Source organism: Neolamprologus brichardi, chromosome 5 (genome assembly GCF_056152115.1).
Source record: "Neolamprologus brichardi isolate AB-2024 chromosome 5, ASM5615211v1, whole genome shotgun sequence".
Classification (NCBI taxonomy): Eukaryota; Metazoa; Chordata; class Actinopteri; order Cichliformes; family Cichlidae; genus Neolamprologus; species Neolamprologus brichardi.
In genome coordinates this window covers 2,864,294-2,885,057 of record NC_142108.1, presented here as the reverse complement: position 1 = coordinate 2,885,057, position 20,764 = coordinate 2,864,294, and the positions used below count along the sequence as shown (strand labels likewise).

Genomic DNA, 20,764 nt, shown 5'->3' with positions numbered 1-20,764 from the left:
GTGGACTCTTTAAGCAGAGGTACCATCTAAAACAACAAATGCTACAGTGATTAGCATCCTTTTTATGCTTGGAACACAAATGGGGAGAGCCTCCCCAACTAAATTAAATTTCACTGTAATCAACATGAATCTAAAGGCTCTGCACAGACCTGTAAGCTCTTAACCCTCAGAGGTCAAAGTTATCATCGGAAACAATCCCAACTCTACCTTTGAACCTGATCCTAATCAAAAAGCATTTTCACTCGCTGGGCCCACGTCCTCATTTTAGGTTTGACAGCATTTTAGTAGATAAAGGTGAATGGCTTGGATGTGAATTGAGCTGCGCTTTGGGGACGCCTCGAAGGGGGCTGGCGGTGGCTCCCAGACCCGGCAGATCCCCATGAACTAAATAGAAGTGAAGATGTTAAAGAACTGAAAAGTGGAGGGAGGGTGGGACACGTAAATGAGAAGGAACAGCTTGTAGAAGCCTAATTTCCTTCAGGATTAATAAAGTATTCTGATTCTGAACTGGGGAACATATATAGATGAGAACCAAAGGAGCGTTTGGAGGCATGGTCCCATTCCTGAAATTCAGATACTTTATCTCCAATTAAAAAACACGAGTTTCACAGTTCTTAGCCTGCCTGTTAACTTTTGGAAGAACATTTTTTTAAAATGTATAAAATTAGGTGCTCCTATAAAATATTGATATGATGGCCTACAGGTTCATCACTGACAACCTTTCTATTTCAATACATGAAATCGCTACAGTGAAAATACTTACCAACATTAACGTACAGTTAATTTTAAATAGAAGTCGCTACAGCTACCACATTACTGAGCAGAATAAGATGCTCGTCCCAAAAGTATTTGTCCACTTCTAAATCAGGCCGTGTGTGGTCCAGGGCGTCACCAGTGATGTCTGAAACTAACCCTACACGTGGAGTTTGTGTTCTTTTAATTGTTCTCTGAAGTCTTAGCAATGAGGGGATATAGAAAGAGAGCTTTTCTGCTTCTCTCTAAGACATTGGAGTCAGGACTGAGCTAATGAGCGATGAGCTAATTTTAAAGGTAAAAGTGACAGATATTGAATGTAAAACAAGTGTGAACCTTGGGCAGGCTTTCAGTGGAGATAACACAACATTCAGTTGGCATCCACTATATCAGTAAGTTAAAAAGAAAACCTGGCAACTCATTACCCTCATACAACTGAGTGAAAAGGAAGGCGATCTCAGTCTGGTCTCCTGTTTTGAGGAGACGGTGTGTTGCCATTAATAAAGAAACCGTTGGGAAGATGATGCTGGTCAGTGTCATGAGTCTGAAGTCGGCTGAGTTAGAATGATTTTTTTTTCTTTTGACAAGCAAACACTTGGAAGAACATTTAAAAAAAATGACATGATGGCAAACAGTAAGGGTTAGTGTTAGTGTCAGGTTCATAACTGATGATAACTTCAATCTAGATCAGGACAAAGAATGGGCATTTGAGAGGTTACGCTCACATGGAGAACATGTGTTACATTGGCCTGTATTTACTGTTTAACTCCCACAGAAATACTGTTTTCATACTGTGTGCATTCACACTGGAATAGAAAAGTAGAAGATTGTTGTTGATGTTTCTCCCTGTCCTTGAACTGAGACCAGGAACAGCTGATCGAAACTCCTACCAAGCACTGCATATTCACCAAAGGCCATCACTTGCTCAGTAATTATGACTGTTGTGTCAAATTTGCTGCAGCTGTACTTGACAATTTCTGAACCATGTTCATTAAAGTTGTTTTCACTGACTCACTGTTCAGGTTAGTCATTTACAGTTTTGATCATATTATATGTTTTTACACCTTCCTCGAAGCCAGTAATAAACACGGGGATAATTATTGTCATTTAAAGTTCTTCTAGGCATCTTTTATGCATAGAAACTTGGGTTATTTTTTCAAATTGGGTTATTTTTTGTATGTATGTGTTTATTGATCTATTTGGCAGCTCTTGCTGACTACATTTGGTGGGTTTTTTTCTGGTGGAAGTCTAGAACTTCATCTTTTTTCATTAAGGCTGCCAAAAATCAATCAGCAATAGCTAGGCTACTGTGGGCGCAAGGTGCCCAACCCTAGAGTATTTTAAAACACAGCAAGTCTAGGTCCCAATAAGCAGGTGCGTTGGTTCATAAACACTGATGTTGTTGAATCTGTTTCAAGTGTAAGCTTTAGGCCCGAACGTTCAAATGAGGTTTTCACAAGCTAATGTACGCTTTAACACTTTCAGTGTTTGTAATGTGCCATTTATGTCTTTAAACACTACTCTGTATTAATCATTAGTTATTATGGAACGTATATGTATGTTCTGACTCGGTTTTCCTCCCCTCAACCCCAACTGGTTGTGGCAGATGGGCGTCCCTCCCTATGCCTGGTTACTTCCTGTTATATGGGAGTTTTTCCTTCCCACTGTCGCCAAGGTGCTTGTTCATAGAGGGTCTTCTGATTGTTGGGGTTTTCTTTGTATTATTGTAGGTTCTTTATCTTACAATATAAAGCATCTTGAGTTGACCGTACAATATCAAAGTGGTCCTTTATGTTTGTGTTAATTTTTTGTAGTCACATTTTTGTTGAGGTTACATTTAAAACCTGTAGTATTTGTCAATGTTTGTGTGTGGAAAATCTGTCTTTAAAAAACAACAACAACAACAACAAAAATGCAGTGCAAAAAAAAATTTAAGACGACATCAAGAGATGATGAGATGGTCCCAATGTTTCCAAATAAGATGAGGAAGAAACAGATTCCTAACCCATCCCATTCTTGAGACAAGGGAGCAACAGGGAGAGTTTCATGGATTGATCCAGGAGATGAAGCTGTATCACGAGCACTTTCATACATATTTCAGGATATCAGTGGGGCAGGTTGAACTCTTGTTGACAGAGTTGGGACCCCATCTGAGGAGGAAATAATATCAGAGAGCTGACTGACCCGGAGCAGCTGTGTGTCTAAGGTAATATTTGATCTAAAAGATATTTAACCATTTCCATATCATTTTATATTCACGACTGGTTTATTTTAAGCTACGAGTGGTCTGACTGGTCAGATCTGTTTATTTGGATCCAAACAAAAATCGAGCTTGGTTCGAAAAAAATTAATGTCGTAAATTTGTCCAGCGAAATGGCCGCTGTGTACCAGCCATGACTCTGATATTATGGCTGAAAGACGAGAGATTAACAAAAATCAAACAAGAGCCTTTTTTTCTTGTCAAGGGGTAGGGTTGGGGTTAGGGGTCGGCACTGGCTGTGTGAACACTCACTCTACACAACGAAAGAGTTACAGCCAATGGACTGATGGAAGTTCCTGTGTGACCAAAACTAAATGATCTTACCTGCAAAAACAGTGATTAACTTCTTAATCTTTTGGGATTTATCGTCACTTATATGGTAAAGGTGTACAGATGTGCAAGTGATGTTATTTCAGTAGATCATAATAGGCAGCGTGTGTGACTGTGTAGATATCTGCACGTGGTTGTCTCCACATATTTGCAGTGCCTTATACTTGTTTTATGCTGGTGCTGTATATTTGCATAAGTATTTGCCTACAGAGAGATATTTTCAGTCTACACAAACGTGTTCTCGTGCATGGAATTCATCAGGAATGAGATCAAAACCAGAGTTTGAAAAGCACAGACAGCGGTTGGAGTCGAATTCAGTTTTTTGAATGTTAGGACTTTGCTCTTCTCCACGGCTGGCTGAGCGACCAACAGCAGCACATGCAACAGTAGCCCAGAGACCGGTCTAACACATACTTAGCACATTGCCTCCATCTGGTAACAGACGCTCCCTGCAGGTAGACGGTCCAAAGCTACGGTCTGCCAACACACCGCCAACGGAGAACCATGTTCAGCCCATTAAGCAAGAAAAAACTCCATGTAGATAAAGTTACAGGGGTTCAGTCAGTAGGTCATTACACACACGCACACACACACACACGCGCGCGCGCACACACACAGTCTATTGAGCGCTGTCACTCAGCAAGGAGAAAAACTCATTTTACTGCTACACTTCTCATATTTTTCAACATTTCTCCATGTCTGCGCTTCAGTTACTCTCTCCCTGCTCTGCCTCCATCTCTGGCTCCCTCTCACGCAAACAGATGGACAGACAGACGCACACACACACACACACACACACACGTACACACGCATGTCTTAAGGCTCACTAAACTCCAAGCGTTAACATTTTTCGCCAGTGTTCGAGCAGCCAATCACAAATGAGCTCTGAGATTAGGAGACGCGAGGTGAAACTAAGAGCTTCATTAAATACCAACCTGAGTCAGCAGCACCAGCAGGCCTGGCTGGGGAGTGTGTGTGTGTGTGTGTGTGTGTGCGCTGTGCAAGAGGGAGTGAGTGGGTGACAAAAACACAAGCACAGATGAAACATGAAGTGTCTGCATTCACGTGTGTGCTTGAGTGTGTGTGTGGTTTAAGGATTGATTCAACCTGTCTCATATGGGGGCAATTAGCTGAGCTGGGCTCTGGGCTGCCTGAGAGCGGAGACAAAAACGCCTCGGGCCATATGCAGTGTGTGTGCGCGCGCATGCATTTGTGTGTACTATATACTATTAAACCTCCATGAGCTCTTCTTTTATCCCTTTACTGCCATCCCATATATCCATCTAATCCTTGTCTGCAGATCTCCCACTCTGTACCCAATGGCTTTAGACCCTATGTGACATGCCAGAGAAAATCACATAGGAATAGAAAGCCATAAAACACAGCAGCGAGCCATCACGCCGGTAGCGAGAGTAAACTTTTCTTTCCACACAATGATTGACGCGCAGTGTGTGTGTGTCTGTGTGTGCAGCTCTCTCACTACATGCCTTTAACACCCTCAGCTTGTCTGACAGCTTACAAGGCCCTGCAGAGGATTTACAGCAGTGCTGAGACACCCATCTCCACCGCGTATCCTTCTTGTCTCACATGTATCCTCCAATCCCCCACTCCTGGCCATCTCCACTCACTCTCTCCTGTTTTCCTTTTGCTTCTTCTTCTTCTCCCACTCATCCGGCTCGCCGTCTCTCTCTATCTCCAGCCACGCTGCCAGCCATCGGAGTCACCGTCTTGTTTGGCGATGCGTAATTTCTAGAGGTTCTTTCACAGGCAAGTGTAGAGATGAGATAGATGAAAATACAGCCTGCAGATCCTCTGAATTATTAACTGGCTGAAAATGGATGAGTCAACGTTAACAGGGAGCAAGGGAGAGGGAGGGTGGCATAAAAAAAATAGCCCACGTGCGTCCACAAATATGCACATAAAGTACAGCATGGCACTGTGCGTGAACCAGCCGTCGTGGGAAACAAACAAGGGTTAGAGCGTAAGCTTTTGTTAGTGAAAAAAGTAGATCGGCGATGAATTTGAATTATTTAACGCTCTGATAAAAGTTTCACTCGTAAATTATTGATTACAAGGCAGTAATATGCCCAAGTATCCCTACAACTAACTAGTTTGTTGGCTTAGTCAGCTCTAACTAGAAGTAACTTTTGAAGTTAGCAGAGATATTTAGTGTTGCTTGTAAAGGCTGACCAGGAACAATACCAGATGCTGGGAGAACAAGTCAGGGTCTGGCTTACAGTAGATGATGAGAAGGTTAGCAAGAAGGTTTCATATATTAGTATTTTTGGATGTCATGAGGTGTCCCAGGCGCTGAAATGGTTGTCTTCCACAAAATGCAATTTATTTATTAATCTTCACAAAATATATTATTCTTTGTTTCTCACAATCTCATTCAGGTAGGGCTGCCACAAACGATTATTTTGATAGTCGACTAGTCACCGATTATTTTTGCGATTAGTCGACTAATCAGATCATCATCCATTGGACGTAAAACATACAGCTTATTGCACCAGCCGCATCTGCTCTTATATAACTATCATTAGCTTACAGCTTTAAGTGTTTAAGGTATGTGCTAACTAAAAATAAAGACAAGATGATAGTTTATTAAACTTTTGATGAAATTTGCAGATTGTTTCGGTGAAGTTTAATAAACTCCTTGCTATCTAAAATATAACAGGACACTGGAGTATATTCTCAAGCATCTCACACTTCTGATAATCAGCTGTCTGCTTGACATTTATTCAGCTGTGTAAAAACTATAACTTTAATCTCAGCCAAACCGATTTACTCAGGAACAAATAAAATACTGAAAAAAGCCAAACAATAACATTTTTAAGTTATCTAAGTGACTTATATATCATGTTTAACCTGAGTAGCGAAAGACGGCGGTGGGTTTGAAAACGATTTGCCGGGAGTCCGCTGTTCTCACGGGCTCTAGTGAGCCTAGCTCCCGGCTAGCTATCAAGCTAGTGGGTAACAGACGTCTCCGAAAACGTCGGAGCGCTTTTGAAAATATGTGGTGTCTTGATAAACTGAGCAGATATTTGAGGTTTACACAGCTACATTCTCGCCTGAAAATATGTTAAACGTTTATTTTGTGACCCAGAAACAATAATAAGAGTAATATTAAAACTAACTAGCTGCCGCCATTGTTGGAAACTGAGCTGGGCTGCGCTATGAATTCTGGGACAGAGCTTCTCCTTCGGGGTTTAACGGCAGCTGGCATCCTTGTACATGCAGTGCTGCCATCTTCTGTTTCAGTCTGGTATTACACTCTTAAATCCTACTACTTTCATGCGTCTTTTGGGATCTTACAAAGCTTCAAACAACGTGTCGACTATTAAATCAGTCGTCGACGATTTTGATTGTCAACGTTATCGTAACTAGTCGACTAATCGTGGCAGCCCTACATTCAGGCGAATGTTTTAAATTCAGATTTAATAATCGTCCTATATGGTAAATAGACTGCTTCTTATATAGTGCTTTTCTACTCTACTTGAGCACTTACAGCACTTCAAACAAACCGCCTCATTCATTCATACAAGAACCTTTTTCTATGCCTAACTGATTTCTGTGTAACATTAACACTTGGATGTGAGAGCAACTTGGGGTTCAGTATCATCTTGCTCAAGGACACATTGGCATGCAGATTGGAGCAGCCAGGTCGTCTGATAATTGATCTAACTCAGCGGTCCCCAACCCCCAGGCGACCGGTACCGGTCCGTGAGTCGTTTGGTACCAGGCCGCGAGAGTTGAGGCTCGGGTGTGAAATTTATGGTTTTCAGGGTTTTTATCGTTAACTCGGTTTCCCTGGGTCTTTTCCCGTGTTGTAGTTGTGCGTCTTATTTTGAAAGAAATATTTACGCGTTACCATAGTGACCAGAGAGCATTAAGGGGCAGAGAGGAGGATGTTACTCTCAATGTTGTTGCCGTATTTCAGGCGGACGCTGCTAATAAAGTTACACAATGTGTTACACAGCGATAATATTGTCTGACATTAAATCGGCTTGTGGCGCAAAAAAGGTTGGGGGGCCGCTGATCTAACTGGTATGTGACCTGCTCTACCGCCAGCATCACAAGCTATGGCACGAACGTCACGAGCACAGCCTTTATAGCTGAAGCTCTCTCTCACCTTCAGTTCTGCTCACAGCTCGGTCTGTCTTTGAGCAGCTTTGGTAAGTTGACTGTTATTTTTTTTATGAATTCTTCCAGATTATCCAACTCAACTGCATAATTTCTCTATACATGACTTTTATTGTGTGCAACCATTTTTTATGGCGCTGTTTCCAACTAGTGCCTGTTCCCACAGTTTTTATGGTACCTGCTGTATGGCAGAAATACAGCTGAAGCCGATCTATTGAGCCAGGCCTTGGCTGCAGTTCAGTCAGGGGATGCAGAAGAAGGTACTTATGAGATGGGCCTCACTGAATAGGAATGAATGAGGATATCTGAATACATAATAGAATAATTATTTACACCTGCCTTGAGATAAAAGGACAAAAAAGGATTGCATTAAATCTTTGGAACCCTGCAGAGTTTCAGAGGTATCAGTTTTTGTGATGTACGGTTTTTTTATGCTAAGCCATGCTAACTTGCTGTTAGCTGTAGTCTTGTATATGTGAAAAAGTAGCTAATGTGCCAAAAAGAAGTGCTTGGAAAAGATCAGTGTCAGATTATTTCTCTGATATTTACTACTGCGATCAGCAGAATAGTATATACTCATCCAGCTAATAACCTCAATCACATCTAAAATATGTGGTACCTTGTTTGGTGAACAAAGAGCTACTTTTCAGACTGAAGGGGAATCCCCTCTTTTTTCAGCAGCCTGCGGTATCAACAGGCATGGGAATCGGAAAGTCAGAGGGCTGCAAAGACGTGCCGGAAAGATAAGAAGAAATGAGAGATAAAGGTATCAGGGCTTGAAAATGGAGCAAAAGGGTCACTCAGAAAGAGTTTGAAACAGGTGGGATTAATGTCAAAGTCATCCATCCTTGTTTTAATCCCTTTTTTTTCCCACCGTCATTCCCTGTGAAAACTCGCACCGCTTCCTTGTGTGCGCTGTTTGTAGATATTTACGCGTGTGTCCGTTTGTCTGTGTGCGTAAGCTGATTTGTGTCTTATCGAGATCCTCTGTGGAAACAGACAATGCGGTTTATTTGTTATCTTCTTGTTTGGACAATGAGATAAGGCGATCAGTGTTTGCGAGCGCGTACGCAGACGTGTGGGAGTGTTGGCGTGGACGTGTGTGTGCATTTGTGTGCGTAGAACACAGATAAGCCGAGTGTTGTGCCACAGTTTGAGTGACGGGATCCTAATGCTGATCCCAATGGTCAACAGCCCAGAGACATAACACAGAAAACTTATTAGACCTTTATCCATTATTTATATCGGGCCCGCCTTCGGACACATACACACATACATACAAAGCAGGAACCTTGTGTGTGAGCGTGATTCGTGCTGACACGTGCCTGACTTCTTCTCATGGAAAATAAGTAGCCACTGAGAAACCTCCCATCCAGAACATTTCCCATCAAGCGCCTTACCTGCTCTCACTGGTGCAAGAACCAGAAGTTCTACTCGGCAATGGCCAAAAAAACCCTGAATTCCACAGCACTCGTTTCATGGAAAGTTTTACACATTATTAACCTCTTGGGGTTCACCGGGTCACAGGCAACCCATCTAAGGTTAAGTGCAATTAGATCAATGTCCTTATCAACCTTTCAATAAAAACCAAAATAGCTGTAACAGAAAAAAACTGTAATGCCAAACTGAATGCGCGAGACTTCATTTAAAAGGAAACATCTTCTTGTTTCTAAATATTTGCCCGAAACAAACCCCGAATGAGTCGCGGTTGCACAACTAGGAAGAAACACAGTATAGCTCCCGAAAGTCACGAGTTCCTCTTTTACAGCTCAAGAGATAACACAAAATTAGAGAAATACCTTTATGTATACTTACAATTATGCACTTTTCCAGGTCACCGTGAAGCCACAGAAGAACCAATTCCTGCCATTTTGTGCGACTGACTCCAACATACAGAGCGCCTCCTGCTCTCTTTTCCATCTGAATTCACGTATTCGGTTCTGGTACCTGCACAAAGCTTTTACCTGTACCTGCAGCCCTGCCCCCTTCTCTGTTTCCCAACCCTTTTTCTCTTGTTCTCACACAAAATATCCTCTGTCCAGTTTTCTTTAAAAAAAAAAAAAGAAAAACCCACTGACCCCTCCCCGCATCCCCCCTCCCAGATAAGTGAAAGAAAGAGTCAAGGTAATGGTTTTCTCTGTAGTTTCAACATAAAGACACCAAAGCTGAGGGCTGAGCGATAAAGAGTGGCATATGTATGTAGACAGATTAAAACTGGAAAGCAGCTACTTTGAAAATGGAGGAATGCCCTTTCGGGCTTAGGTATTTAAATTGCGTGTGTGTGTCCGCAGGTACATTATGGTGTGTATGAAGTGTCAGTGTGTCTCATGGCTAACTGTGTCCCAGGATCAGTGAACAAAGAGCCTATTGACTTCTAAACACAGAGGAGCTCTCTTTCTTCTCCACAGGCCACTGCTTTGTGTTTCACCCTCAATCCCTCCACACACACATCTTTGCCTCCTGATGCACACCAAAAACCATCCTACTGCTTCACCTGCTCCTCCACCTATCCATCATTTCTACAGGATAAGTTTACACTTCTGAATTGAGAATCATAATATATAGTTTTTACAAGTCACACGGAATAACCTCTGCAAACTATGCCGACAGTTCGAGGGTGGACTCACTGAGTAACTTTTCTAGCTACGAGGCCTAAAGTGTGTCTTGCTTCATCGTCCATTTTGACAAACAGGGGACTACGATTTAAAAAATGAGAACCATGATGCAGCGATTCCCAGAGTGTGGGCCGGGGCCCCTTGGTGGCCCTTGAAGCTACTGCACGTGGGCCGCAGTAACAACAGAAACTTACATATTTATATTAGTGCTGTTAGCGTTAATCTCATTAAAATGATGTTAACACCATAATCGCATTAAAGTGGCAAATCTCTGTTCGCCCCGTGCGTGGGGCTGCACCACATCAACGCATTAGCGCGGTTAGCTCGCTAACGCATTAACGTCCAGCCCTACACACGGGGCGAGCTGCGATAACTCGCTAACAGAGATTTGCTGCGTTAATGCGATTATGGTGTTAACGTTATTTTAACGAGATTAACGCTAACAGCACAAATTTATATAAATGTATTTATTCATTAAAAAGTGAATAAAAGGTAATATTTTTTTGCTTTTGTATTGAAGTTTGTGTCCCAGTGGCAGGTGGGTCACAGACTGGCCTTGACACTTTGCAATATGACTGTGTAGCATTAGCGATTAGTGTTTTTAAAAATAAAATCTTCAAGGAAACACATCACTTTCTCTTGTATTTTGATTACAGTGAAGCTCGGGTGGGCCCCGTGGGACTTTTAAGTGGGCCACAGCACTCTTGACTTTGGGAATTGCTGCCATAATGCATTCGGTAACCTGGTAAGACTTGAAACTACCAACCACGACAATAAACTCAGGAAAGTGTTTACTGAGGTCATGGAGCAAGGCAGCTCAAGATCTGTTTTCGACACAACAGGTTTAGTTCCTTTTCAACCATCTTGTTGGACACAAGAAAGAAAGCAGGTTTAAGGAACTTCTACATTCGAAGTGCTTTAAGTCTATGTTTGAATCAAGAGATCAAAAACGATCCAAAAACAGTAAAACACGCCAACGTTTCATACTAACCAGGTTAGATATTCTGGCCCGTAAAGGATTGCTTATTTCAACCTGCCGTCTTTTCCATTATTGCGACTACCTTCGCGCTACGTCAACTTTGCACTGCACCACCATTGTAGAGGTCTGGGGAAATGACAAGTTTCAAAAATACTTTGCAAACAATACGTCATGGTGGTTAGCCCAAAAAAAGTTTTATACATGAGTCATTTTAAACATTTGTTTTAAAGTGTGATGAAAAGGAAATAGCTAGCAGCTATTTGGGGACATCTGACTCAACTATCCTATCTGATAAAGGATAGGGTGATTTTTATTGAAACTAAAAAGGTAAAATGTAATGCCAGATTACTTTGAGGATAATTGCAAGTGATTTCAGTCTGTCAGTTTGCCATGATTCTAGAAAGCAGGCTTCTCAAATGGAAGAGGTGGCTAGAGGTAGAGGCTGACCGACATTAGGGTCTTATCTAGACGCGACGTACCGGGGAAACTGGTGTTGTTCTTGTGCTCATTGCTTTGGTGTTCAAGAAGGGAATTTGTTTCTCCCAGGAGTGGGACCTGCTGATGGTAAACAGAGAAAATCTCCATGTGTCTGTGCGTGGGAGTTATCCCATCTGCAGAACTACAACACATGAATTTGTGGTTCTAATAAACACTGTTATTCAGGCGATAGCGTGTTAGCTCCCCAAAACAACTGGAGAGACCAAGAGAACAACTGAGCTTAAAAAAATAAAACAAAAGAAAGAAGATGTTTTTGGGTCTATTTATACAGTTTTCATTCTGCTTTGTTCAACTCCTCGATTCCCAGAAAGTGGAGAGTACATATTTAGCATGACCCATGAAGCATCAAAACATTAATAGAAAATACGCCTACGGTCAAAGCTAAGTGTGGTCGGACGTGTCCTGTTGTTCTTGTAAGAGATGATGTCGAAACAGCACTCACCAACAGCACAATCATTTACCTGGAAAATTTAGAGCTTAGCGTCCCCAGTGCTGGTGCTTCTGTGCTATCACTTGCCTTCTGTAGAGTCTCTGTTGCCTTTTTCTTGGAGCGACACCAGAACTACAGAGAGCAACCGAGGTGCTCCTGGACCGCTCAAGGTAGGATAATTATAACCTCCAGGTTCCCAGTGGAGAATAAGGCTTAACAAGGCCCGCGCAGAGAGCAGAGAGATTACGAGGTCTCGGTAGCACTACAACTGTCTGGCCGACCACAGGGCTCCTCTGTAAAGTTATGAACATGGTGAATAATAATGCCGTGAGCATTGGCAGGAGCTTTAGATGAGCTGTGAACTGTGAGAGAGAGAGAGCAAGAGGCAGAGAGAGCAACAGGGACAGAGAGAGACTGTTTGTGTGCGCTGCAGTCAAGAGATTTCTCGCCTCAGCTGGTTGGACAGATTACCTGAAACTGAGAGCAAGGAGAAAGATAGCGAGTGAGAGAGAAAGCAAGAAAAAAAGAGGACAGAAAGGTCACAGTGATCTCAGGATAAGGAAAATGAATGGAGAGAAATGAAAGACGGCGCTTTTATTTTGCCAGGCCAAAACTGTGTTAAAACTGTCCTTTCAGTACTCACAGTTCATATATATTGGTTAAAAACTTAATTCACCATTTATCCAAAAAGGTATCTCTTCTTAGAGCAATGACCTGAAAGGAAACAGAGGACAAAATCCAGTCCTCTCTTTAGTTTTCTATAGAGCAAAAAATGCTAAACTTAAGGTCTTAGCAAATTAGCTTATGACGTTAGCTTACAGCAGAGTAACTAAAATATGTAGCTTTGTTCAAAAAATTATTAAGATGTGTGGCCTGACCTGAGAAAATGCAATTTTTACTCCATACTCAACAGTGGCGTTTTTGTAGTCTTTCTATTGATCTCAGACATCGAATGTGTTTGCTCATATTTGTAGCACGTAGCAAGCTAATCTTGTACGCACCAAACCTGTTTGCCTGTATTTGGATGTCTCGTTTTAACCTTTCAATAGTGATAATATTAGTAAAGTTTCCAGAGCCCAGGCAACAACAGCAAAACACTAATTTTCTCATTTCATAATACTTCTAAGGGCTAATTGTGTAGCTGTTAACCCTGCAGTGCACTGTGTTTCTGTTGTTATTTGAACATTTCCTGTATTTTTCTTCTTGTACTTTTATATTATTCCATCAGTTTGTATTGGTTCAAATAATTTTGATCCTTATTTCCACTGATCTTTGTAGAATAGGCCAAACAGATAAAAATACTCACACTAAGCTAGCAAAATGTGCTTCACATTAACACTCACGCACGTTTTTGGTGCACTTGATTTTCCATTGAAACACCTGCTCTGCGCTGCACTTTATGCTCAGAGGTGTGCTAGGAAAAGCATTGCACCATACCCAGCAAGCACAGGAGGAAGGATGCCGAGGACCAGAAACTCTAAATAAACAGAATGTATTGTGTTTTAAGAAGAAAAGAAAGGATTGCATCTTTAATGCTTGAGAAATCAGAGAATAGTAAAGCAGCGGTGAAGGGAAAAAGGAGAACTACCCTGAGTCAGAAACAGACAGAGAGAGGGCACCCTGTCCTAGATAGCCGCCTGTAAGCTGCTCACAATGCAGACATGGCAAGGCGAGCGCGGGAGAGGAGATGAGAGGAGAGCGGCGAGATGGGCAGAGGAAAAAAAGAACGAGGGACAGAAAGTCAGGCCAGAGAAAGGATTAGTGATCAAAGAAAGCTAGCGGCCATCCTGAAAGCCCTTTATACATGTGCGCACACACACACACACACACACACACACACACACATTCATAGAGAGAGGGAGAGAATAAGTGAGATTAGAGGGTTTTTTCCATGGGGTTTATCATTTACCTTCCTCCATCCCAGCAGCACATTAGCTGTGAGAATGAGCACGTTATGCATAAATCCATTTGTATTAGCCCCAGAGTAAATGTTAGGAGGGCAAACATATACATGCACATGCACGCTCATAGATCACGGTGCTCTAATGAAAATATACGTGAGTCTGATTTTCTCTCTAACTAGTTAGGCTTTCCCCTGGAGCTTGAAGACACAATATGACATCAGCTTCTCCCTCCAGCAGAAATTCAGAGGTGCAAACAAGACTTTTGAAACGCTTTTAAATTCCTTCTCAATCGCTGTCTCCTTCACTGCACCGAGTCACCATGAAGAGATAAACAACCGGCCGCAGATACCAATTAGGCCGTCAAATTGCAGTGCAACAATCTTCAGCAACGCTCAACTTTCCCAGAACAGTGCTGGTGGGGAGAGGGAGGGTTGGGGGAGACAGTAACAGAGGAAGGAAGGAGACGTTTGAGCAGTAAAAAAGCAGGAGGAGAAGAAAACTTTGCTCACATCTAATCAGGGAATCCTCCTTCTCACTTTCACCACGCAGCACACACACATAAATACACACATCCCTCCTGTCACAGGCGTGACCTCCACTAGCTGATCTCGTTTCTCGGTATTCCATCGCCCTCCCACCGGCTGACCTGATTGGCTAATGACGGCTCATTTATCTTGATGCAGCACCTGCAGTGCCTACAAGGTGTGTGTGCGCGCGTGCAAAAAACGACATGTTTCCAAGCGCATCCCCACCACGATAGCTCTATCTACACCTGTACTACTCCTGCTGCAACAGCTTGCACACATTGGTTCATCTCTGGGGAATGCTAGAGAGGAGAGGCTGGAGTCTGATGGGAGGAGGCGAAGAGTAAGAGGAGGGAGACTATGATAAAGGAGGAAATGAGGGCAGAAAAGAGCAAGAGCAGGAACAAGGAAGGAGATGAGGAAAGCAGCGCAATAACAGTGGGTGGGGGGCAGATGAACTGGAGGAAAGGAAGATGCTGGAGAATTACATCAGGGTGGGGGAAAGAGAAAGGAACAGACAGTGAAAAAAAAGATGGAGGAGGGGGTTCGAATGAAGGGAAGAGGGATTGATGCATGTTTTATTCACTCACTGCTAACGCTTCTTTAATTACCGCAGCTGAAATCGCTGGCCGGGTGTGATCACTGCATGTGTGTGTGTGGAGTCCTCTATTATGTGTAATAATCAGCAACCATTAATTATCTGGTGTAAGTAAGGCAAAGGGAAAACCAGTGCAATCCTGTTGATGCTATACAATCCACAAATTAGCCAGTTAAATCTGTATGTAAGCGTAATTACTTTTCAATTCAATTCAATTCAATTCAATTTTATTTATATAGCGCCAAATCACAACAAAAGTCGCCTCAAGGCGCTTCATAGATACAGAGAAAAACCCAACAATCATATGACCCCCTATGAGCAGCACTTTGGCGACAGTGGGAAGGAAAAACTCCCTTTTAACAGGAAGAAACCTCCGGCAGAACCAGGCTCAGGGAGGGGCGGGGCCATCTGCTGTGACCGGTTGGGGTGAGAGAAGGAAGACAGGATAAAAGACATGCTTTTGCTTTCTTAACCTCGTAGGACCTGGCGTCCACATATGTGGACATCACATTTTGGGTTGTCTAGACCAAAATACTTTTTTTGCTCTACAAGGGCCTGATATCTACTTAAGAGGACATTATAGTGCCACTGATCTATCAACATTTAAAATGAATGTCCTCATATGTGGATCTCATTTTTCTCAGAAACAAAAATCAGGTTCAAAAAATATCTGGTAACTCTTTGTTTTTACATTCATCAGGTCCCAATCAGCCCAAATAGCAAAGAGAAATTAAAAATGCATGCCATGAAAGAGTTATGGTTAAGTCATTCCTCTTTATATCTGCAGCATGACTCCTGCAGGTTAGATTTTTAACAAGCATCTGCGTAATAATGGGGTGAACATCCAGACGGGTCACTGTCTATCACTTAGAGAGAGACCATATCAACCTGTTAACCTGAGACGCATGTCTATGGACTGTGGGAGGAACCCGGAGAACGTGCAAACTCCACCTCCAGCCTCGAACAAGGAAGTTTTGTGCTAACCACTGCACCTTTGTGTCAACTTCATTCAAACCAAATGAGCTGAAAAAAAATGACCGTTTATGTGAATGAACTGCATGGCTGGTAACATTAATAGTGTTGTGTGTGAACATATTTGCTAAGAAATAAGTTGGCTCAAACAATCTGGTTAAGCTTTGGGGTTCCTCTCACTACTTCTTTGCCGCTAGCCTGCTTTCAGACAATAATAGCCAAATGGGAAGCACAGGACAACCCTCTGCTGAGCAAACTTTTCAGCATACAAAATACAAATATGAAACCACTACAGCTACAACTGTTTTAGCTAAAAACAGCTCAAACTGGAGCATTAGCCTCACATTTGTACCAGTTTGTTAACCAGGGAAATAAACTGCAGCACTCACTGTATGAGTGATAATGTTGGAGTTTATACAGCTGAAGATGAAGCAGCGGAGGGAGCGGGTAACTCGCTGTCGTTCTGAATGACATCACAGTGAAAATAAAAGTAATCATTCTGGTCGACTAAGCGAGCTCCTATTGAAAGATGCGACAAATTAGCATATGTGGTCGTGTTGTTTATTTTTAATTCAATTGAATTCAATTTTATTTATACAGCTCCAAATCACAACAAGGTGCTTTATATTTAAGGTAGACCCTACAATAATGCATACAGAGAAAAACCTAAGAATCATATGAGCCCCTATGACCAAGCACTTTGGTGACAGTGGGAAGGAAAAACTCCCTTTTAACAGGAAGAAACCTCCAGCAGAACCAGGCTCAGGTTTACTTAACTTTACTTAAAAGTGCATTAAGTAAAGAACTAACCTTTAATCTAATATCTCACTATATGAACTTAAAATGACTTCTACTTAGACGTAGCTGCTACTGGTTAAAGTAGCGGTTTGCCAACATCTCTACTGTTTGTTTTTGTTTTTAAATCAAGTAGAAGAGATATTACTGGAAGGAAGCAGCACACTGAAGTGATCGGTCGTTGCTCTTGGTTCCAACTAATTATGGTCCAAACATACGTTACGAGTGCAGTTCCAGGTCGCTGCGTCCAGATTAAAGACAACAGAGAGAGTCTGGAAACAGGACGGCTCAACAGTTGCTGGTAAGAGATGAAGCACAGAGTCACCTGAGGGTTTTTGTTTTCAATGTCACCTTGTCTTATTAGTGCAGAAAGTCAGTAAGAGAACAACAGCAGAAGGCTTGTTTGTCTGCACATTTTGAAAACTTTGGTCTGTGATCATGAATAAAACTCTTTTTTTTTTCATACCATCTCACATCCAGGAACTCACCCACTGATTCACCTTCCTTTCATAAGTTTGACATTTCTGGAGCAACCACACAGCTTATTTTTATTTATTCCCTTTTTTATTTTATATAATTTGATTACGACAATTGCCTTGCATGTTGCGCCTTACTCATACCTCTCTCCTCTTTCCTGTCTCCTCCTCCTCCTCCTCTCCTTCCTGACTGCAGAGAGAGGAGGGCTTGCATGTATTATGTCTTCTTTTGTTCTTTGCTGTCGGCTCATTGTCAAAAAAGAGAAAGAGGAGAGAGTGAAGAGGAAGAGGGCGGTTAGCGAGGGAGACTGCGGGCGAGGAGAAGTAGGAGACAGTAGGTAGATATCGGAGGCTTAACACAAACACACACAGACACACACACACACACACTCCTGCGACCTGCCACCTCCCCTTTTCCCCACATCTCTCTTTGTGCATTCTTATCTTTTATTTTCTCTCTCAAACCAGGTGCAGCTTATCCAGCCTTCAGCACATCTTATCCCCCCCCCCCATTCTTCCTTATCTCACACACCGTCATCACAAACACACAACCTGACACATGAACACACACACCCGCTCTCCTTCAACCTGCTCCCCCTGCCGTCCTCCTCTTTTCCATATCTCTGTCTTTTCCTCCTTCTCTCTCCTGCGCTGCTGGAGGCAGCCAGCAGGCCGTGACCTATCCTATCACCGCTCTGGAATCAGGCCCGACGCACACAGACACGGCATCACAGACAGACAGGTAGGCGGACAGACAGGCAGCTAGAAACTCATCAACTCCAGATCTGTATCTTAACTCCAGTTTTAATCCGCCCGCAGCCAGCTACTGTAGCAGCCAAGAGGCGGAACGGGAAAATCCATACAGCTTAAAACTGTCCGAAATCTTTTTAAAGTCAAGTTTCTGTGAAGCAAATGAACCGTTTTTTTAAATCTGCTTTTTATTAACGTTATTGCTTCAAAATAAAACTGAAAAAGAAAAATAAAGGAAGTCTGATTATCAGCATCTTTGAAACTAAGAAGCTCTTTTTGTCTCCCCGTGTTCAGCACTGAGGCTGATGTGGAAGAACAGCGCGGGGTTTGGCGAGGGAAAGCCTTCAGAGTTGCTCTTCTCACGCTGTCGCAGTATATTTCACTGGTAAAACTCACAGCAAATCTTTGAACTTTTTTCTTTTCTTCTTCTTCTTTTGGAGTGCAAGTGTTGTAGCTGCTGGCTGTAGCAGAGGGAGAGAGGGAGGGGGGGGTGGCGTGGCTGCCTGAGCCGAGCTCTAGTCCTGATTTAGAATTAGATCTATTTCTGTTCACCCTCCAACCCCGCCGGGAAATATTTAAATCTGCCGTGGAATGTGTGTGTGTGACAGAGGGAGTGACAGAGGAGATTATTTCAACATATAAACTGGTTGTGTGAGAATATGCATTGAGCGCGCAGCTTTGGTGGTGCGGTTGCCTACGAGCAGGTATGCCAATTAAGACGCCCGACTCAAATGAGACGGAATGAGAAAAGAGAGAGACAGAGGAAGAGACGGAGCGACGGGAAAGTGTGAAAAAGGAAAAGAGAAAGAAAAAAGCACAGAGAGGCTATCTGCAGGCTCCTTGTGAGCTAGCAGGGAGCAGAACTCCAGCCGTGGTCAGTAATTCATAAGCAGAGCACGTACAGACTGAGCCGAGCTCACCCTCTGGCAGCGCACACGCACGGATACACACACGCACGCACACACACACACACGCTCATAACACTCACAGTCACACCAGCAGCCTGGGACACAATCTCAGCTCCATATCCAACCCTGCTGCCATCCAAATGTCACCGGCAGAACCTCTGACCCCTGTTAACGCAAACACTCACTCACACACACAAACACAAATAGTTCAAATAATATGACATACACACACTTTACAAACTTCAATACCCACAAAAACTGTGTCTTAAAAGAAAAAAGGTGAGTTTGTGAGATACGGAGACGGCGCACAAACACTCACCTCAGAGTGAAAGCTGGTGCCGGGCTGCGCTGCTGCGTAGAAAGACCGGCCGCGCACACACCCCCGTCCTCATGCACGCACGTGTACGCAACGCTCTCAGTGGCGAGGTGTGTGCGCGTTTGAGAGGACAATGAGCTTGGATGGAGCTGAGCAGCAGCAGCAGGAGGAGGAGAAAAGGGAGGCGGGAGATGTGTGGTTGGGCGGGAAGGTAAAGAGGAGAGAGAGTGAGAGAGAGAGTGAATAATGAAATACAACACAATTAAAAAAAAGAAGAAGAAGAAATGTGAAAAAGGTCGTCCCGAAGCAAAGTCCCTCTCGTTCCATCTGTGGCTTTGCGAGTGTGTAAAATGTGTTAAGGTGACTAACTCTGTGTGTGTGTGTGTGTGTGTGTGTGTGTGTGTGTGTGTGTGTGTGTGTGAGAGAGAGAGTGAGTGTAACGGCTGAGAGGTCTCCTCTCCATCCCTGGAGACTTGGCGCCCTGCCTCAGAGCAGAGAGTGTGCTGAAAGGAGCTTCACATCTCTTCTAAGTGTTGATGTGTGTGTGTGTGTGTGTGTGTGTCCTCCACTCAGCCAGCTAGCCTGTAACTTCGCCAGCATCACAACACCTCTCATGTCTTCTTGTCTCAGAAGCCTCCTCTTCATCTTCTTCATCTCTGTCTCTCTCTCCCTCTCTGCAGGGAAATACCTCTGCCACTAACTCTTCAAAGGTCTCTCAGCCGCTCGAGCTCACTCTCTCTCTCTCTCTTAGTTTCTGCACTGTAAAAAAATACTTTTGGTAAAATACTATTACAATAAATACTTTTTCCCCAAAGAAATGAGCTCACATCCATAACTTGAAGAGAAGAAATATACATATATATATATATATATATATATATATATCTGTTTTCCTTATCCCAAAAAACCTCAGCAGAGGATCCCCCCCCCCCCCCCCCCAAAAAAAAAAAAAGAAAAAGCACAGAGTCATTTAGGCACATTACTTAGTCTATACTTGGCTTTGAGAGCACATTCAGAAGTTGGTAAATTCTTTAAAAAAAAGAAAGAAACGATGAAAACTAGTCTTTTTAAAAAACGAGGGAGATCTTTGCAGCTCATATTCAAACTCTCTCTCTCTCTCTCTCACACACACACACACACACACACACACACACACAGCCTGAGCTGCAGGTGTGTGTGTGTGTGAGTAATCGTGTTTTCATGTGTGTGTGTCTGTGTGTGAAGTGCCGTGCAGCCTCAATCCTCTGGCTCAGCCACAGAGAAGCCAATCTCCACATCCAATTATTTGCTTCTCAAAGGCAGACAGATGGAGAGAGCGAGGGGAAAAAAAACAGTGAGTGAGGTAGAGAGAGGCAGAGCTGGAGTTGTGGAGACTGCAAGAGAGAGAGATGGGCTCTTTGAGGGTCTGCACAGGGGGGGATTAATTAGAATGAAAAAGAAATGAGGGGTATAGAAAGTCTCGTCTTTGCCTGAGTCCGGAGAATAGTTTCACAATTAGCCAAAGTCCCAAACA

General features: G+C 43.0%; 1 long non-coding RNA gene across 3 annotated transcripts in view; it reads right to left on the bottom strand.

The window, feature by feature from the left end:
• Positions 1–20,764, bottom strand: part of LOC148102682 (uncharacterized) — a 30,543-nt gene that overhangs the window by 9,353 nt on the left and 426 nt on the right. Inside the window, exons 2-3 of one of the 3 annotated variants that reach the window (XR_015719024.1) lie at positions 19,255–19,400; positions 17,422–17,523 (exon numbers count right to left, since the gene is read on the bottom strand). This is a non-coding gene — a long non-coding RNA (uncharacterized LOC148102682). Of the gene's footprint in view, positions 1–9,301; positions 9,407–17,421; positions 17,524–19,254; positions 19,401–20,764 lie in introns of those variants that run through there. The other 2 variants (XR_015719023.1, XR_015719025.1) reach the window with 2 other exon arrangements.